Genomic DNA, 21,679 nt, shown 5'->3' with positions numbered 1-21,679 from the left:
ATGCCACTGCCCTCTGAGCCCCTTCGTCCCAGCCCAGAGCACCCTCCTGCACCCCCAAGTCCTCATCCCCAGCCCCATCCCAGAGCCCGCACTCCCAGCTGGAGACCTCACCCCCTGCCCCCCAACCCCCTGCCCCAGTCTGGACCCCACTCCCACACTCTGAACTCCTCTTTTCTGGCCCCACCCCAGAGTCCTCACCCCCTTCTGCACCCCAACCACCAATTTTGTGAGTATTTATGGTTCAAACAATTTCCATATCCAGATGTGGCCCTTGGGCCAAAAAGTTTGCCCACCCCTGTTCTAAATGTTTAATTGTGGCAACATAAGTTTGAGCTCAGAACAGTTGTTGCATTAATCTTTGCCAGCTACAAAGTTTACCAAGGAGCAACAATACAGATATTGTTGGGAGCCAGTGTAACCTAGTGAACGGAGCACTGCCCTGGGACTAAGACTTGAGTTCTGTTCCAAGCTCTGCTGCCGATTTGCTTGGTGACTATGGCCAAGTCATGTCACCTTTGTGCCTCAATTTCCACTGCTGTAAAATGGAGATAATGACATTGTCATAAACAGATAAGAAAAGTTAATAGCACAGAAATACTTTATATCTCTTTGACTGTAAAGGGTTAACAAGTTCAGTGAGCCTGGCTGTCACCTGACCAGAGGACCAATCAGAGGACAAGATACTTACAAATCTTGAGAAGGGAAGTTTTCTGTGTGTGCTGTTAGTTTTTGGTTGTTCACTCTGGGGGCTCAGAGGGATCAGACGTGCAACCAGGTTTCTCTCCAATCTCTCCAATACAGGCTCTTATAAGTTCAGACTAGTGAGTACTAGGTAAATAAAGCGAGTTAGGCTTATAGTTGTTTTCTTTATTTGCAAATGTGTATTTGGCTGGGAGGAGTTCAAATGTGTATTTGGCTGGAAGGAGTTCAAATTGGTATTTTGCTGGAAAGATTTTAATTTGTACTTGTATACTTAGGCTGGGAGGGTGTTCCCAGTGTCTATAGCTGAAAGACCCTGTACCTGTTCCATTTTTTTTAAATTTACAAAGATAATTTTTACTGTTTTTTCTTTCTTTAATTAAAAGCTTTTCTTGTTTAAGAACCTAATTGTTTTTTTATTCTGGTGAGACCCCAGGGGACTGGGTCTGAATTCACCAGGGAATTGGTGGGGAGAAAGGAGGGAAGGGGGAGAGAAAGATTAATTTCTCTCTGTATTAGGATTACTTTCTCTCAGGAAGAGTCTGGGAGGGGGAAAGAGAAGAAGAGAGGAAGGTGAATTGTCCTCTCTGTTTTGTGATTCAAGGAGTTTGAATCACACAGTGATCTTCCAGGGTAACCCAGGGAGGGGAAGCCTAGGGGAGGCAACTGTGAGGGAAAGGGTTTACGTTCCTTGTGTTAAGATCCAGAGGGTCTGGGTCTTGGGGGTCCCCAGGCAAGGTTTTGGGGGGATCAGAGTGTACCAGGCACTGGAATTCCTGGTTGGTGGCAGCGCTACAGATTCTAAGCTGATAATTGAGCTTAGAGGAATTCATGCTGGTACCCCATCTCTTGGACACTAAGGTTCAGAGTTGGGAATTGTACCATGACAGACATCTGCTCATGAGAAGTGCTAGGTATTATTATTGCCACGCAAGTTCTGGAAGTTTAGTATTATTCATACGTACAAGCAGCATTGAATCGCATGGAGCTTATCTCCATGAACAGGGAGCAAATGACACTTTAGTACTCACTTTAGGGGAATGTTGCCATGTTCAGTGTTTATTTTGTAAAGAGATTATTAAAAATTGAGGATCGCTGCAGCTTTCAGTTTAAATTGAAAGCCATCTCTATTTACGATAAAATTATTATATTGCATTGTGCATAGAGCTCATGTACCTTTTGTGCTGCGATAAACTATCCCCAACTGTGGGTTTTAGATAAAAATTGGCTTAATTTCCTACCTCATGATCTATTGTCCTCAGCATCTTCATTAAAGATTGAATTTAGCTTTTATGCAAAAAATACAATGAATTTGTTTTCTGTGTTTACTCTTTAATTAGCTCTCCCTCTTGGATGGTTTTTTGTACCTCTGCCCACAGCCTCGCTTCTGGAGTAACATCCATACATCTGAGCCCTATCAACTCCAGCGTTGGAACCAGCCACTGCTCTGTGCTGCCACAGTGGTTTAGAGTGTGATTTCAATTCGTTTTCTTTGTGCTAGAGACTTACCAATAGCAACAGCTGCTGTTCAGAACTTGGGCCCAGAATGCCCAGACAGGTTTGCAATAGCGAGTCATTGGACTTGGCTTGACTCTGCTTTCCAGCACCTGCATTGCTGCTCCTCCGGATTTAAGAGGAACTTCAAAAATGTTTTCACCCTTTGCCAGGGGTGAAAGTAGAAATAGGGACTTACTGGTACAGGCTGGGTTGGGGCTGGCTCTGGCCCCTGGAAGGGGTGGGGCCTCAGGTGGAAGGGGCAAGGATAGGGGGGTCAGAGCCAGCCCTAGCCTGCCCTGTACCGGTAAGTGCCCTCCTGCTCCCCCTCTGGGGCAACAGTTTAAAGGGCCCAGGGCTTGGCTGCCACTACCTCCCCAGACCTTTTAAACCACTGCTGGAGCCCCTGGCTGCTGCTGCTACCCCAGGGATCTGGCAGCAGGGCTCTGGCAGCAGTTTAAAGGGCCCAGGACTCCCCTGCTTCTACCTCCCTGGCTGTTTAAATAGCCCCTGGAGCCCTGGGGTAGTGGCAGCGGGGCTCCGGCAGCTATTTAAAGGGTCCTGGGCAGTGGAGGCAGCAGGAGCCCTGGCCCTTTAAATAACCTCTGCTACTCCAGAGCTCTGGCGGCAATTTAGAGGGCCTGAGGCTCCAGCCGCTGCTGGGAGCCCTAGGCCCTTTAAATTGCAGCCTGGGGAAGCTGGGTCGTCCTGGTACGATGCACCAGCTTACTTTCACCTCTGCCCCTTGCAAAACTCTACTGACTTCGAGGTCACTTGTGATGATGTGTATGGATGCCACGCACCCTCGAGGAAAGGAAGAGGTACACAGAGAGGGAGAGGTGGGCTAGATAGACTCCATTACATTATAATTAGACCTTAATTTCAGAGCACATGAGGGAAAGAGAGGAAGCTCTTTGCAAAAGCCCTGAGCAAAGGAGAAGAACAAACCAGTGGAGTCTGAAAATGGCTGGACCAGAGATAAGAGCTACCTGGAGTGGGTAAAACCTAGCTACAGACAGAGCTGGCTGAAGCAGGCAAACCCCTTATTGTTTCCTTTTGGAGAGGACTACAAAAAGCTCTGAAGGACCTTTTGTGCATCTGAGACTTGTGGATCGAAGAGGATGTTAACTGGAGTGAGCCACTAAAGAATTGCAAGGAAAGATGAATCTTCTATGAACCTCAAATCAAAGGCTCAGTGGTATGTCTTAAAGAGAACTGTCAAGAGAGGTGCCTGCCAAAGGGAATCTTCTGCAGCTGCATAGGTCTTTTGACCCTAGCTCTCCCTAACCTGTGCTAGGTGCACGACTTTAAATATAAGCACCCACTCAGAGATTAGCTCTCTGTTTTCAGACTACTGAGACTGGAGTTGAATGATAAGCCCCGCTGTAACCCATCTAGTCTACCACAGCTTTGGGCAAAGGTCTCAAGATTAAACCATGTGCATTTGGGTACCTCCTGCCCTGTGGGTGGGATGAGGTTTGCCTTCCTTCCCCCTCCCCAAGCCATATACTGCACCTCAACCTGCACCTAGCAGAATGGGCAAAAGCAGTGGGTGAAGTGGACTGAGACAGGGATGGAATCTCTCATCACACAATGAGATGGGGGAGCTGCAGGGGAGTGCTGCTTGCCCAAGTGGGGAGAAGGGTAGTGGGGAACCCCTCTTCTTCAGGCTGAAAAGAGCAAGATGCATTTCCCCCTCTGCCCTTAGTTTAAATAGGTAGGAGTGGGGAGCATAGTCCTGGGGCTGGATTTGGGAAAGGCTGGGAGACAAGAACACAGGCTTCGTTGAAATGAACCACATTGGAACTGGCTTCAAACATGAGCTGTGGTCCACACTGGATCGCAGTGTGTTCTGCACAGATTGATTCACTCTTCCCTTCCCAAATTCACAGCAAGACTACTCTGGAGAAGCAGCCCCTTTTGCTAGCTTTGTGAACAATCATTGGCGCAGGGTTATTAGGATTGGCTGTGTTTTGTTGCTTAGCCTTTTCTAATTCCATGGCCTGTCAGTGGGTCTCCCTCTGGAGTTCTGTCTGTCTTCTGTAGGCTGCCTCTTCTTCTTCTTCTTCTTCTTGTTTCCTTCTGTGGGCCACCTCTTCTTCTTGTTTCCTTCTGTGGGCTGCCTCTTCTTCTTGTTGTTTTCTTTTGTGGGCTGCCTCTTCCTTTTGTTGTTTTGCATTAATTAGTTCCATCCGTCTCCTATGTTCAATTTTTTTTGTCCATGGCTTGTTGCCGTGCTCGCTCCTGTCTCAGGCTTTCCTTGGAACTCATGGTTCCTGCTTTCTTGTGCTGAGAACCCCTCAGGTGTTTACTGCCTGAGATGCAGGTTCTCTGTTGCCTCCTGGGGTCTGCCTAGCAACAGTGCCTTTTTTTTTCTCTAACTAATCTTTTAAATGTAAAGTAATCCAGAAAAACCACTTTATTTGCATGTGTATTGTGCTGGGTACTTGACTCTCAATCGGAGTGCTATTGTCTAACAAAAGACCCTTTGTCAATCCTTAATGGTTCCTTGCTTAATATGCAAGCCAAAAACTGCAAGAGAGAGCAGAAAAAAAATTCTCTCTGGCTCTGTTTAAAACCACCCTTTCTCTCTGCATAAAAGCCCTAGCAGAGAAAAAGAAAATAATATTCCTACTGGCTTCTGGATTCTTGTCTATCCCACCACTGCCACCATGTCATAACATTTCTTCCCAGATCTGGACCTTAGCATCCAAAATATGGGTGTTAGCATGAAAACTTCCAAGCTTAGTTACCAGCTTGGACCTGGTAATTGCTGCCACCAGCCAGGAATTATACAGTGCCTAGCTCACTGTGGTCTCCCCAAAACCTTCCCTGGGGGACCCCAAGACTCAGATTCCTTGAGTCTCACAACAAAGGGGAATAAACCATTTCCTTTCCCCTCCTCCCCTCCAGGTGTTCCCTCCCTGGGTTCCTGGAGAGATATACAGAAGCAAGCTCCGTGAATCTAAACAAAGGGATTCCACCCTCCCTGCTTCAAGTCCTTGAAACACAAGCACAGAGATCTAACCTCTCTCCCCCCTCACCCAGAGGGTATGCAAAGTCAAGCTTAGTAAATCTAACACAGAGATTTTTCCCCCTGACTTCTTCCTCCCACCAATCCCCTCTTGAGCTGCAGACTCAATTCCCTGGAGTCCCCACTAAAGAAAAACTCCAACAGGTCTTAAAAAGAAAGCTTTATATAAAAAGAATGAAAAAGACATTAAAAATAGTCTCTGTATTAAGGTGACAATATACGGGGTCAATTGCTTAAAGGAAAAAAATGAATAAACAGCCTTATCCAAAAAGAATACAATCCAGCAACTACACACATGTAAATAAAAAAAAAAACAATATAAACCTATTGTCTTACTATCCTTGTACTTACAACTTGGAAACAGAAGATTAGAAAGCCTGGAGATTCCTGTGGTCACTCTCAGAGCCGAGAAAGAGAACAGACGAAGAACAAAGGACTCACACCCAAAACTTCCCTCCACTCAGATTTGAAAAAGTCTTGTTTCCTGATTGGTCCTCTGGTTAGGTGTTGTTTGTTACTCCTTTCCAGGTGAAAGAGACATTAACCCTTAGCTATCTGTTTATGACAGCATGGCAGTCGCCCCTCATGGCCTCAGCCCCATTGCACTAGATACACACAAACATATGAACACCTGTAGATGGCCCCTGCCCAAAGAGCTTACAGTTCAAGTCACCTGCTCTCTCACACCAGACTCTCACTGTTATCTTTTTAGCCTAACAATCTCTCTAGGTCTGTCTCTCTGCGAACATTGATCTCACCAGATTTGCTTCCTCCTGCCCCTTTTGTTTCCTCCAGTGCTGTTTTTATACTCTGTTACTTGACACAAAAATTACAGTGTTTGAGGAATCCTTGGCTGCTGTTAAAACACTGTCACAAGCTTTTCTTATTTAACCTCCTGTTAAGACTTTTCTTTTAACTTTTTCAAAAAATGTTATCTCCCTCCCCCCCCTGCCTACTCCTTGTGGATCCAGCATGAACAATAATCACTGTCTTGGCCTGTAACTCCTGATGTTCCAACTTCAGCTTGTTCTCTAAGCCCTCTTCTAAAGGGAAACATTTTTTTCCCTAAGATTCACACATTCACGTGCATCCTCGAACCCAGCTGCATCCTCATCAATTAGACCAAGGCACAGAGGAGTGAAGATCTCTTTGAATAGTTAATGGAGCAACAAACTAAACTCCTTTTTAATAAAAACAACAACTCTTCTGCTTTAAAACATTCTTTATAGACTCCTTACAAGGGAGAGGCAGTCACCTAGTAACAGAGGACCTGCTTTGTCTAAAGTCCTTCATTAATTAATCCTTAGCACCCCTGCAAGATAGGTAAGTCTAGTTGTACCCATTTTACAGATGAGTAAACTGACCCACAGAGAACTTAAGGATGGGATTTTCAAATAGCCTGAGACACAAATGCTAGTAAAAAATTAGTGGGAGTTGGACATGTAACTTCTTTCAACTGCTTGGAAACTCTAGGCAGAACTAGGGCAAGAACCCAGGAGTCCTGACTTTCTCCTTCAAAGGGTGACGGGTGAAACAGGCTGGGGAAGGTCACGTAAGTTCATATTATTCAAGATGTCCTTAACTGAATTAGTTTCCCTCAGCTTGTTTGTTTAGTGTTCCTAGATGACACAAAATGCATTTGGTATAAACCTTATCTAGGGCAGTTTTAATACGCAATATACAAGTCTCTCCTCACTTGGGACACATGCTGCATGATCAAACACATCCCTAGTGCAACAGAAAACAGGCAAAAATATCTACTCTGGAAGCAGATAGTAGAGATAATGCGGGCAGAACAGCTCATGGAAAATTATATCATGGTTAATTTAATATGAAAACAGTTTCCCCATAAATTAAAATTAGAGCTAATCTCTTAGCAAAATTGAGCAACTTTTATCTAATTAATTAAAGGACAAAACAGGAAATCAGAGGTGGTCTAATTCTATTCATTAGTGGAGGAGGAGGCATTAAATATATTTTAACACTCTTTCCCCTGCTCCTAGAATGAGAAATTCTATTAAAAGCCTATTGGCACCAATTTAAATAGCTAATTATATCTAACACGAGACAGAATGTCTAATAACTGGTTTATTCACTCCAAGTGGTATATAATAGGACAAGAAATTATTCAGAAGAAAGTAGATCAAGAGATAACATAAAAGTATTTTACAATATCATAGACAGAAGATGAACTGAGGAAAAAAAAGAAGAGTGAGACAAGACAGCTACATTTCTAGAAGCGTTCAGCATCTGTTCCCTATGGCCCTTGGCCTCTTTTATCTCTATATATTCATGTGTGTTATATTTCTTGGAGAACCATGGCAGACTAATACAGTCAGAGTATTTGATAGGCTTTCATAATGCACTAAAAGATGGATGCTATTATTCTTATTGCATCTAGAAGAGCAAAATATAAAACCCCGAGCAAAAAGCAGCAGAAGAATCATAGGGAGCTACATTAAAACCAAACGAATGCCACTATTTTCACAGGGCTGTATATTATTCCTGTAATAAAAATCTACTACATAAATGTGTGTGCAACAGAAGGGTAATAAGTGTTTTTCTCATTATCTTGCAGCAAAATGTTGTTGTATTTAAATTCATGCCTATAAAAGTAAAAATGAAACAACTAGCATTGCTATCAACTTGTACTGATTCTTAATTTGTCTTGGAACTAATGTAAGGCCAAGCTTGGAATGGTGCTTAGCATTTAGACTGATGGTGTCTAAAGGCATCTATTCTAAGCTGAATGGGACGCACAGATGAAAGGAGAAGGAGGCAGACAGGATACAGAAAGCTATACCAACTATCTTTTTTTTTTCTTCTTCTCATTTGCAATCAGTGAGCAATAGCAAGATCTAGGCAAGTTTATTTTTGCCTGTATTGGCGGTATACAAAAGCATCCTGGCAGCTACAAAGTTAGCTGCTCCATAGTTATGACTTTCCTGCCCCATGCAGGATGATAGGTTTAAAGACACATGAACAGAGAAAACTAGGTGGGCCCTACGTTTAGGGCCTGAGCCAATGCCCTTTGAAGCCAACTGAAAGGCTTCCACTGACTTCATTGGCTGTTGAATCAAGTCCCTTAGTCAATAGCAAAGCTCCCCTTGGCTTTAATGACAGCAGGAACGTGTCCTTAGGTTTGTTTTCACAGAAAGATTACACAGCTACTGTTTGTTGCCTTATTTTCTAAAATAAACTACACCTCTACCTCGATATAACGTGACCTGATATAACATGAATTCGGATATAACTCAGTAAAGCAGCACTCCAGGGGTGCAGGACTGCACACTCCAGTGGACCAAAGCAAGTTCAATATAATGCGGTGGTAAGATTTTTTGGCTCCTGAGGACAGCATTATATCGAGGTAGAGATGTCTATTTGCTGAGGTTTCCCATGCAGCTGCAATATATATCATTATGACTTTGTCCTCACCACCTTTATCATTATAGCCTTCCTTCTGCCTCTTCCCCCTCCCATAGATCCAAAATGCTTTGCCAAAATTATCTTCTTTTCCCATAGCTCGTCCCTGCTTTCACCGTCACATGCCCTCAGCTCTACCATTGAATTTAAGGCAGTAAGAGAAAGGAAGCCAAGATCCTGATCCTGAATTTTAAGTCCCTGTGTAATCTTGCCCCACTTATATCTGTTCTCATTTCTCCCTATTCCTCTGCTTCCTCCCAGGTCTTCTGCATTATTCCCATATCTCAGTCCTTCATCTCTTTCACCTTCTTTCAGCCTCATTCTGCCTCCTATGCTGAGAGCAGCTGTCCAGTCCCTCTTCACCAAGCATCCATTCTCTTCTCCACCAACTGCCTCTTTAAACCCAGTTGCAGGAATCCTTCCTTCCTATGGCTGCTCTCCAATCATCTCTGCTCACACTTTCCTGAATTAGCATTTGGTGGCTAGGCTTTGTCTTGTCTACTTTAGGTCTGAAGTAGAGCTGATCAAAATGCTTTCAATGGAAGTTTTGCATTGGAAAATACAATTTCATCAAAATTGAAACATTTAGCAGGGACCTGTCCATTTTAGAGCATAAGAATGGCCACACTGTGTCAGACCAAAGGGTCCATCCAGACCAGTATCCTGTCTTCCAACAGTGGCCAATGCCAGGTGTCCCAGAGGGAGTGAACCTAACAGGTAATGATCAAGTGATCTCTCTCCTGCCATCCATCTCCACCCTCTGACAAACAGAGGCTATGGACACCATTCCTTACCCATCCTGCCTAATAGCCATTAATGGACTTAACCTCCATGAATTTTTCTAGTTCTCTTTTAAACCCTGTTATAGTCCTAGCCTTCACAACCTTCTCAGGCAAGGATTTCCACAGGTTAACTGTGTGAGGAACTCCCCTTTATTTGTTTTAAACCTGCTGCCCATTAATTTCATTTAGTGGCCCCTAGTTCTTCGAATATCAGGGTTGGAAGGGACCTCAGGAGGTCATCTAGTCCAACCCCCTCATAGCAGGACTAATCCCCAGACAGATTTTTGGCCCAGATCCCTAAATGGTCCCCTTAAGCACTCAACTCATAGCCCTGGGTTTAGCAGGCCAATGCTCAAACCACTGAGCTATCCCTTGCCCCCCCTTCTTACATTATCAGAACAAGTAAATAACTTTTCCTTATTCACTTTCTCCACACCACTCGTGATTTTATATACGCCTCTACCCCTATATAATGCTGTCCTCGGGAGCCAAAAAAATCTTACCGAGTTTTAGGTGAAACCGCATTATATCGAACTTGCTTTGATCCGCCAGAGAGTGCAGCCCCCCGGAGCACTGCTTTACCGCATTATATCCAAATTTGTGTTATATTGGGTCACGTTATATTGGGGTAGAGGTGTACCTCTATCATATCCCCCCTCAGTCTCCTCTTTTCCAAGCTGAAAAATCCTAGCCTCTTTTGACAACATTTTTGACAGAAAAATGTCAAAAAGAATTGTTTTGATAGAGTAAAGCCATTTTGCTTTGACTTTATCATTTTGGTTAATGAAATTAATTATATTTTATGTTATAATGTGTTGATGTTATTGAAACAATGAGCATTGAACATGAAGATTGAAAGTTTCATTAGAACCATTGTTTCAGAATTTCTGTTCCAGGAAAGATTTCAACTTTTTATTCTGATTCAGAATGAAAACAAATTTAGAAATATCAGAACTTCCCCTGGGGCAGAAATCCCATTTTCCTACTAGCTCTAGCAGCAAGATCTCTGAGTCAGGATGCATGTCATGCTCCATTCATAGAACCCCATATCCGTTCATAGTGCCACCTTAGGCAATATCTACACTTAAATCACAAGAGCCATACAGCTGCAGTATTGCAGCTGCACCACCGTAGCACTTCAATGTAGACATTCACTAGAGCAATGAGAGGGGTTCTCTGATTGCTGTAGTTAATCCACCTCCCTGAAAGGTGATAGCTAAGTAAATGGAAGAATTCTTCCTTTGACCTAGCACAGCCTACACTGGGAGCAAGACTGGCTTAACTACATCACTCAAGGGTGTGGATTTTCCACACCCCAGAGCAACGTAGCTGGGTCAACTTAACTTTTTAATGTACACCTGCCCTAAGTGAGCATTAATAAAAGTCATAACTGCTACCTATCTTAACACCAGGGTTTCTCAAAATTGTTCACAGTGGACACAAGCAGGCAGCTTTCCCAAACACAGTGCATAAACAATGTGAAGTCCAAACTCACTCCTTTCACAGGGGTTGGCTATAAAACACAGATGAGTTCGATTCTCTCCCCAAGCCTGGCTACTCTTCTTAGGCGTCCTCCCTCAGGACTACTCAGCCCACACCATAGATCTTCTCTCCTTAGAAAGCCACCCCCATCTCCATTAAGCCAAGTGGATTAAAGAGTCACCTGCCTCAGTGCAACAGCAGAATCCACTTATCTCTTTCCTAGATTATCAACACCAGCTAACAGAATGGGAGTGTTTCAGACCAACACTACAAGATTGTTATTTTGAAACACATCATCGAGAGATACTGTTTCATGGATCACCTCCCCTCTAATAAGGAATCAAATAACATCCCCAGGGCAATACCTCATATGGTAAATATTAGGAAAGTAATGTATATTTGCCCTTGATTTAACAAGGGGGAGACTTTTCACTGTGCATTCAGCCAGACCTCCATAGACCACAGCTCAGGAACATCCTGCTTAACCCATTGCTGTCACAGTGTGTGCGCAACATTCCTTCCATCCCCTCTGTGTCTTCTTTGAGATGCATCAGTGTAAACATTTTGTTTCAGTGACTGGCAGGAAAGAAACAGCTACATGCCCTTCATGCACCAGAACTTCAAATTAATTAGAGGCAGGTCATGAGTTCTACAGATAGTTTGTAATTCATTCCCCTTAGATTATAAAACTAATTAAGAGCAATATTTTTCCTATGGATGCTGTAATTATTCTGACATATGCTAACCAAGCATTCTATACCTAGCCAGCAGCATGTTCCATTTCAGAGTTAAAGTCAGTGGAGCTCCATGAATACTGACGCTAGCCTGAACTGTGAAACTCATAGTTGAAACTTCCCCTTTATTGTTGACTTTCTCCTGTCTTCTCCTACTTCTCTCCAGTGTCCTCCTGCGAGACAAGGAGCCTGTCTGGAACACAATCACCCCATGGTAAGCTGATGAGAAAGGCCACTTAATGAATGACTAAGACTTCAGTTGCTCACTGGAAGATGGAAGAGAGAAATGCTGCTGCTTGCTCTGTGGTTATTTATCTGGTGTGACAAATTTCCTCCTCTACCTTGGTGGGTCCTGCACTTATTGGCAGATTTGCTTACCTCAGTGATCTTCCCCACAGACTGGATCAACTCCTCCTGTGTCTGATCAGGATTTGGGAGGTTTGGGGGGAACCTGGGCCCACCTTCTACTCTGAGTTCCAGCCCAGGGCCCTGCGGATCACAGCTGTTTATAGTGCCTCTTGTAACAGGTGCATGACAGCTACACCTCCCTGGGCTACTTCCCCATGGCCTCCTCCAAACACCTTCTTTATGCTCACCACAGGACTTTCCTCCTGGTATCTGATAACGCTTGTACTCCTTAGTCCTCCAGCAGCTCTCGCTCTCACTCTCGCTCTCACTCTCGGTGCCTCTTACTCCCAGCTCCTCTCACACACTTCCTCTCCTCTGACTCCTCCTCACCTCATCCAGTGACCAGTATATTTGCCCTCTACCAGACTCCTGTACCCCACTGGTCTGGGTATGTCACACTGGGTACTTAGATGATCCTCCTCATCAACGTACCTGAGTGCCTTACAATATCTATCCCCTGTGAGGTAGGAAATTATTATCCTTGTTTTACAGATGAGGAACTAAAGCACAGTAGATAAAGAAGTTTGTTCAAGACTGTGTCCAAGCCAGGAATTGAACTGAGGTCTTATGCAGCCCACTACAGTTCCCTGCCCACTAGGCCCTCCTTCCTATTGTCACTAGCCTAATGCAAGGGTCTTGGAATGAAGCTAATATCAGCTTGACAAACAACATGGCCTTTTTTCAGCACTCTTCTTTCCAAGCTATAGTATAGCTCAACATGTTTTCTCCTGCAAGGATGGCACATTTTTAGGAGAGCGCAGAGGAAGGGAGAGGAGGAGGAGGAAATAGACAGGTGAGGAGAGGGTAGGGTGACCAGACAGCAAATGTGAAAAATCGGGATAGGGGATGGGGGATAAGAGGAGCATATATAGAAAAAGACCCAAAAATCGGGACTGTCCCTATAAAATCAGGACATCTGGTTACCCTAGGAGAGGGCGATGTATGTTTTTCAGTCTACCCTATTCTTGCCAGAGATAAGGGAGAATTCAATTAGAAACCTCAACCAAATGTTCTCTAGGCTTTTTGCTGCTCCTCCCTCTATTTGTCACTTTTGCATGAATGAGGCTTTACCGCCCTCCTTTAAATCATTCTCATCCTGTGATGCTCCCTGGTCCACATGCCACTCCACTGACTTTGAGTAATAATCTTCATTCTGCTTATTCTGTCTGAGCATGTGGTCAGCAGAAATGAACACACACACACACACACACACACACACACACACACACACACACACACACTCTGTTTCCATAGCCCTGCAGACCATTCTCATTTCAGTCAAGACCTTTCACATTCCGAGGGCCCCTCTTCAGCCTACTGCCTCTTCCTAGATGTAGCCTCAATCCTCTTCGGCAAGGTAAGGCTACTGCCTTATTCTCTTATATCTAAAATGTAAAGCTGCACACACAATGCATGACCTAAATATATACCACTGTGCATTGTCACCAGACCTGCACTGTACATATACAGCCATGTGTGGGAAAGCCTACAACTGGAGACACCAAAAGATGCCCAAGTTTTAGCCTTATTGACCTTTTAATTCCTGCTCTATACACATGTTTCTTATAGATGCACAGAGGGATGCCATGCCATCTCCCTGGTAACAAAACAAACCTGTTTTGATTAGTTTAAGAAGACAGTGGGACATTTTATAAATGCATTGTTACCTGGTGTATCAGCGGGAGCCTATGGAAATTCCAATGGAAGTTGGGAATGTAACTACCTTTGAAAGTCTCAGCCTTCATTCTTAATTAAATCACTTAATTGTAGAAAGGCACATTTTCCCATCACTTACACCCAGGCGCCTGGTGGCCGATATCAAGTGCTGCTTTGAAACGATGCAAGGAAGACAAGAATCTGCCTTACAGTGTTTTGGGCAAATTGCCTGTGCATCAGTTGGGACCTGTTGGTCTTTGTTAAAGGAATCATTTTAAATACAGAATTGCTTTAAAACCTTGGGGTTGCTTTGAGCCCTGTTTCTCCTTCAAATATTATGCAGAGTACAAGCAATCCCTGTTCTTTGTGTACATAATCTATTTCAAGGGGTTGAGTCCTTGCTCTCAGAAAGCACAATAGCAACAACAGATCTGAGTAATCCCACACATAAATTTGTCATCCCACACATTAATTAGTGTCCTTCCATTTCTTGGTCTCCCTAAACTAAAAACTCTTCACAGGACACTATTAACCCAAAATATGATGGCATGCATAACAGTTAAAGATAAAAATCCCTTAAGAAAGGGACAGATAATAAGACAGCAAATATCATATTGCCTCTAGATAAATCCATGGTATGCCCACGTCTTCAATACTGTGTGCAGTTGTGGTCTCCCCATCTCAAAAAAAGATATATTGGAATTGAAAAAGGTTCAGAAAAGGGCAACAAAATTATTAGGGGTATGGAATGGCTTCTATATGAGGACAGAGTAATAAGACTGGCACTTTGGAAAAGCGACAACTAAGGGAGGGTGTAGTGGGGCAGTTACCCTGCTCCTGGGATAGAAGGAGTGAGAGCCGCTGAGTTAGGGAGCTGGCTACAGGTATGGCCAGCTCAGTCAGGGCACAGCTGACCCTGATAAGAGGGCTGTGAGCAAGAAGCCGAGAGAGTCTCACTCCAGCCCTGGTGTGAGAAGAACTTAGCCACCCTGGAGAGACAGGATACCCTCAACAGAGCAGTGCTGGGGAGCTCAGGCCTGGCTACCTTCCAGGCTGAGGCAGGAAGGCCTAAGGAGATACTGGGGTTGCAGGCAGTCCGCTGGGGGCTAGAAAGGCAGTAGGTCCAACTCCCTTGCCAATGATGAGTGGCCAGTACAGATTGCTCTTTGCCCCAGAGAAAGGGGGCTAGATGATGACTGGCAGTAGCTGCTGAGGCAAGGTGGGCATAGGGGGAGGGGATTCCCCTGGGAGGGGAGACCCAGAGTGTTGGGGCACAGGTATGGGGCAGTACCCCAAAGTAAGGGGCACTGAGGTCTGGGAGGGACATGGGGCTGGAGGTGGTGGAGACAAGGAAGCAGGTACCAGAAGGGAGAAACTGGCCTGCAGGAGGTGCTCTGAGGCTGGAAAGAGCTAATTCCTAGACTGACCAGCAGGAGGTGCTGCGCTGGTGAGTCGGCGGTCTGCTACAGTGGGATATGATCGTGGTCTATAAAATCATGATTGGTGTGGAGAAAGTAAATAAGTAAGTGTTATTTACTCCTTCTCATAATACAAGAACTAGGGGTCACTGAATGAAATTAATAGGCAACAGGTTTAAAACAAACAAAAGGAAGTATTTCTTCACACAACACCTAGTCAACCTGTGGAACTCCTTCCCAGAAGATGTTATGAATGCCAAAACTATAACAGGGTTCAAAAAACAACTAGATACAGTCATGGCAGATAGGTCCATCAATGATTATTAGCCAGGATGGGCAGGGATAGTGTCCCTCGCCTCTGTTTCCCAGAAGCTGGGAATGGGTGACAGGGGAGGATGATGATTATCTGTTCTGTTCATTCCCTATGAAGCATCTGGCATTGGCCACTGTCAGAAGACAGGATACTGGGCTAGATGGACCTTTGGTCTGACCCAGTCTGGCTGTTCTTATGTAAAAATCTACATCACTCTCATTTGGATTCAGCTCCATCGATCAATCACAGTTCCAATGGAGAGAGTACATCTGATTCTCCATTGCCTTGCACTCTGTGTAGAAATTTACACCTGGAAAAGTAGATGCCAATCACTGGAAGCATGTTTTATGTCCACTTTATATTCACTGTACACATCAGCAGATGATGTAAGGCAACAGACAACTTGGTACCCACATAGTTGTGAGATCATTTAGACTATAAGTTCTTCAGAGCAGGGGCTGTCTCTTACTACATATTTGTGCAGTGTCTAGCCCAAAGGGTCCCCAATCTTGGTTGGAGTCTCTAGGCATTACTGTAATACAAATAATAATTCATTGTGATCATTAATAAAGCGGGATAAAACTCTTGGGATGTCTTCCTGATACTGACTCACTGTTCCTTACGTCACCCCTTTGCCAAACAGGGATATATTCATAAAATCACAGCAGTCATAAAAAGTTAGGGCTGGATGGAACCTTGAGAAGTCATCAAGTCCAGCCCCATGAGCTGTGCCATGACCAAGTAAACCTACACTATCCCTGACAGGTGTTTGTCCATCTTGTTTTTAAATGCTTCCAATGTTGGGGACTTCATGACCTCCCTTGGAAGCCTATTCCAGAGCTTAACTACCCTTGTCATTAGAAAGCTTTTTCCTCATATGTAATCAAAATCTCTCTTGCTGCAGATTAAGCCCTTTACTTCTTGTCCTACCTTCAGCGGACATGGAGAACAATTGATCACCATCCTCTTTATAACAGCCCTTAACATATTGGAAGACTGTTATCAGGCCACCCCTCAGTCTTTTTTTCAAAAGACTAATATTCATGGTACTTCATAGGAACATTGCAAGAATTAACTTTCGCAAAACATATTAAAAGCTTCAGATGTAGTGCTATGCATCAGCCCACTGTGAATTCTCTGCCTGACAGAGTTTCTTCCTAGATTACTACTTTTTTTAAAGTCTGTTCTTATTACAAACTCATTGTTGTTCACCTCAATTATTACCTTCTATCATTTATTCTGCTGACTACTCCTCATTACTCAGCTTATGTTGGGTAACATAATTGCCTGTCATAGCTCCTTGCTAGTGGAATCAGTCACCCTCCCCTTTAATTCATTCTCTGGAGACAGTCAGTTCTGAAGTCTCCTTTTAAATGACACCTTCTTCTCTGACGTGCTGCCCTTGTTGCTTCATGGCATTACTCTATAAAGCATGCTTTCATTTGCAAATGAAGGGACAGCAATCATCATCCCCATAGTGCTACAGTGCAGCTAAGTGATCCACACCCACTTTTAAGAGCCTGAATGCTGGGCAGATGTCTAGCCTAATTTCATCACAGTGTTCTGCACCAAACCACAACTAGATAGCACATAGTGTTCAAAGACATGGAAACAACACATGCTCCATATCATACCCATGTGCACAAACAGCACGGTCCCTCGGCCCTCATGTTCTCACATTAGACAATTGTCTAATCTTAATTAATTGATATTATAGCTCTGGAAAGTATCATCTCCATGGTACTGGAAAGATAAATGTACCAGTCAAAACATGTCACCAGAGTGTCTGCATCTACCAAAGACAATATGCATTCTAGCAGGTTTCTGCAGTATAATTCTTTTTTCCCCAAAGCACCACTTCTGATCAGCAAAGGAGGAAGAGCATCAGACATAGGGCTGCACTCAGAAGAGTTAGCGCATACGGGAAAACATAACTATTTTACCCACACCCAAACATGCTGAGAAACCAACACTTTTCTAATCCTATTTGGACCCTCTGCTAATTGAAGCACAAGTCATCAAGTGCTTGAGTGACTTGTCGAATAACAGAAATCTGTTCATGATGACTTTAATTTGTAAAAGACAGGCAAAGTGGTTAATGGCCTAAACTTTGTTCACAGAGATCAGATAAACACAGGCTCTCCATTGGAGATAATCCTGTGGAAAGGCAGTATTAAGGGTGCATTTTTAACTAGCTGCTGTTTCTTATCAGGTATCTGCACCTTTTCCTCAAACAAATAGTTTGAAAACAAAGAAGCCGCTCCTGCAGTAATGCTAGCAGGAGGCAAAGCTCCCACAGTGGCTGCAGACACCATGAATTAATGAATCCTTGGCTTAATGACATTGCCTCATCTGTGTTTCAAGCATAGAATGGAAATCATATTTTCAAGGGGTGCAGGTGTTGGTCAACATCAGAACAGTTTTACAAGCTAACAGTCATTTCAACCCTTGAAGTACCCCTCTTCTTTTTATCTTCCTCTGCTATGGCTTTTCTCCCCCTCTCTGTTTAGACGTTGAATCTTTCTAACAAAAAGACAAGGGCCACAATATTCAGAAGGGCCTACGTGATTTTTGATGCCGAACTTGAGAGACCTTACAAGGCCCTGTAACAGGGTGGCTTAACCTGTAAGGGCTGGAGGGCCTAGGGCTAACCAACTCTGATAACTGAAAGAGGCGTACCTGAAAGGAGTCAAGTGATTGATTCCCTTATACAGGCCAGCTAGATGCTGCAGTGAGAGAGGATGCTCAGGAGAGCAAAGATTGCTAGGAGTAAGCAGGCTCCAGCAGAGTCCTGGGCTTTGGGACTAAGAGTCCAGCTAGGAAGGGCTGGGAGTAGCCTACTAAGGCATACAAGACCCTGAGTAAGCAGGCTGACGAGCTGCCAAACTCTCCAGTCAGTGAATCCTGGGAGTAGGATGAGAAAATGTTTGCTTGTTGGACTTTAATTTGGGACTGTGAGTGGGTTTTTGAGGGTTTTTGTTTGTTTGTTTTTATTTGGGGCGGGGGGAGAGTGTGCCTGAGCCTTCTACCACCTAGTACTATTCCCTCCCAAGTGTAAGTGGCAGTGGGGTTAAATGACGAGCTTGCTCAATTAGGGAAATAAAGATGGAAAACCATCACAGGTTCAAGCCGCTTTCCCTCTTGTTATGTCTAGTTATTCAGAGGTGAAGCAGAATGAGGAAATGTGGCAAATACTAAAAGGGCAGAATATCAAAATCTGTGTTTTTTCTTCTATAACAGCAACAACTGATGCTTAGGGAAATGATTGTGAGGTCATCTTCTGAGCACACACAATTAAGGATTAAAAGGATCGTGTCTCATTGGCCATTAAATGGCTATTCCTCAGTGTTCAAAAGAGGTGGTCACTGACCTAGAAAATCAAAACAGCAGCAACATAATTGACAAACTCGGAATATATTTTGCATGGTTGCTTGTGTATTGTGTAAGTGCAGTTATTTTCAAAATATGAGAGCAGCCATGCAATGTGCAGCAACTATACAACTTGATATACAATGTGAGGACTGAAAGTGAACACTACAAAAGTAGTGAGTATTCTAATACTGCAAAGGAGGGGGGTGGAATCACTTCAGGTGGGGAAGATCTTGCCCAAGAGCATGTTCTGAGTAAGGTGTGTTGAATATTTTCACCAAAACTGTTCTTCAAAGTAAAATGTGGTTTTTGACGAAATATGTTTTTTCCACAAAAAGTGTCTGCTTTCCATGAACTTTTGTTATATTTTGTTTTAAAAAAAAAGAGCCTGAAAGCTGAAATATTTTTATTCAAAGTGGAACTGTAGTGCCTCATGAGAGTTGCAGTTCAGGTGCCTTCTGCTCCCATTCTCTTTTATGTGCTGGGCTCTCTGGCCATACAAAATCTCCCATGATGTACCAATGCCACGGACTCATAGGATGTATTCCCTCCCCTCATGAAGAGGGAAGCCAGTGGTTCATCATGGGAGACAAAGTCCCAGCCAGAGAACCTGGCCTATAGAGTAGAATGAGCACATAAGGCACTGCAATGCCATTTGAAATCAGCATATTTTGGGTTTTGGCTGAAATATTTCAGTTTTCCATATTTTATCAAAAATGAAAATTTGCAATGAAAAATATCATCATCATCATCATCAATTTTCTGCAGAAACCTCATACCTTTGATGCTATTTCTGACCAGCTCTAGTTCTGATTTTTTTTTAAATAACTCTTTTGAAAACTTTCTTAGAAGGTTTTTCCAGCTCCCTTTGAATAATCTTTAGAAGGCCTAAGTACAAACCCAAACACGACCAGGTCTGCTGTCCCTCCCACTTTCCTTCCTCTCTATGCACACATCTACCATGCACAGGGCACACCTGTACTGGTGAAGTTACCTCAGTGCAAACCCTGAGCAACTCTTGGTGTGCCAATGTAAGAGGCAGGGCTAGCCCCAGTTTAAATGGGGATTGTGAGATAGTAAGTACTTCCAGAGCACAATTTGTTAATTGCAACTTCCTCTCTCCCATAAAAAACACCACACACCAGACACCCTTGGGAAAGAATGAGATGCCCAAAAGTTTCTGGGCCACCTTAGAAATGGCAACGGCTCACCCTCTAGTGTCCCTGGAGCAGCTGAGTAGCTCTGTTGATTATTTTGTCTCAATACAAATTGTAACATTTTCTGCATAGCCCTGTACTGACATTGCTTTCCTCTTGCTCATCAGGCATTAATTAGAGTACTAAGCTAAGCTCCCATGTCTTATGTGGCACATTAGACCTAAACGATGTACAATGACCCCTGCACCATGCAGCAAGAACCACAGAACTACACAAAACTGTCCCCACCAGGACCCTGGCTATTGCAATTAATAATTTAACACCATCACCACCTAGCTCATAGAGAGCTTTTCATCACTAGATCTCAAAGCACTTTACAAAGGGAAGCAGTATCTTTTTGTCCCATTTTACAGATGGAGGAACTGAAGCATGAGGAGATGAAGTTGTCATGGGTTGTGAGGCCCCTCACTACCACCTGTCCTTAGTGTGAAGGAGCCTCGTCTATGTCGGCTGTGGATCAACTTGCTGAAACCACCAGCCTCCGGCAACACAAGCACTGCCTTCCAGGCTTCTCTCTGTACAGGTCAGGGATAGGCACACACCAACCCGAGTCTTTCAGGCATCCCTCTGGGGAACTCAGCCCCTGTTCCACTGGACACTCCCAGAACACTTAGATCTGCTATTCCCAAAGCAATAGGACACACCAGTTTGTAAGATTCTGCTCAGGACCACCACTTTGCTTAACACACAGCATTTAGATGTATATGTATATAGGGAAAACAAAAATAAGTTATTCTCAAAGAACAGGGATTCAGTGATAGGAAATAAGAATATTGGAAATAGATGGTTACATATAAAACAAAATCATAACATGCTTTCTAGAGACTCAAGTTAACTAACAAGGCATTTCCCTATCCCCTACAAGATAGCTTACCCCAAGTCCTCTTCCCACCACTTTCAACAAGTTTGGTTTAAACCCCCTTCTCAGAAGCTCAGCCCCCCTGGCAGCTTGTCATCACAGACCAAAGGAATACCTGGGGTTCAGCTGTACCCTAGATATAGTTTAAAGGTTCATTGTCTTACTCCTAAACAGGGTAACTCCTGCTGGTTTTGGTTTTTTCCAGTGGCCCCTGCAATCTATCAGTGCTAACAGAGCTAACCCTATATAATTTGTAGGTGTGTGTTTCGAGAGATGGACAGAATACTTGATATGATGGGTATGAGATTTTCTTCGCTTTAGATTGTAGTCAAATTTTCAATGCTTCACAGCCCCTCAAATGTCTTTTATTCACCTCTACGCTTCCAGGGGTCATGAGCCACCAACTAAGAAGCACTTCTTCCCCTCATACAGTGGATTTTTAAATAATCTTCAAAGCACTTTGCAAATATGAATTGCCATGCAATGACATGGAGTTTCCCATCCCATCCCCACTACTTTCCTCATAGTCCGCTGTCCATTTCCATTGCTATAGAATCATGGGCAATTTAAGGCCAGTTAGTGCAGCCAGGATTACAGTAGGATATTTAAAGTGTCAGTCATGCATTCCTACCATCCTCATCACATGTCAGTTAAAAAAAACAAAACACCTCCGTGTGCCAAGATAGAACACTGTTCATCTCCCCGTTCCCCGCACCCTTTTCTTTTCATCATGCAAGCAATGGCATAAGGTGCCACACAGCAGAATCCACAAAATTCAGATTAAAAAAAAC

The sequence above is a fragment of the Gopherus flavomarginatus genome, chromosome 15 (assembly GCF_025201925.1).
Source record: "Gopherus flavomarginatus isolate rGopFla2 chromosome 15, rGopFla2.mat.asm, whole genome shotgun sequence".
In the NCBI taxonomy this organism is placed as follows: Eukaryota; Metazoa; Chordata; order Testudines; family Testudinidae; genus Gopherus; species Gopherus flavomarginatus.
This window is presented reverse-complemented; position numbering follows the sequence as displayed.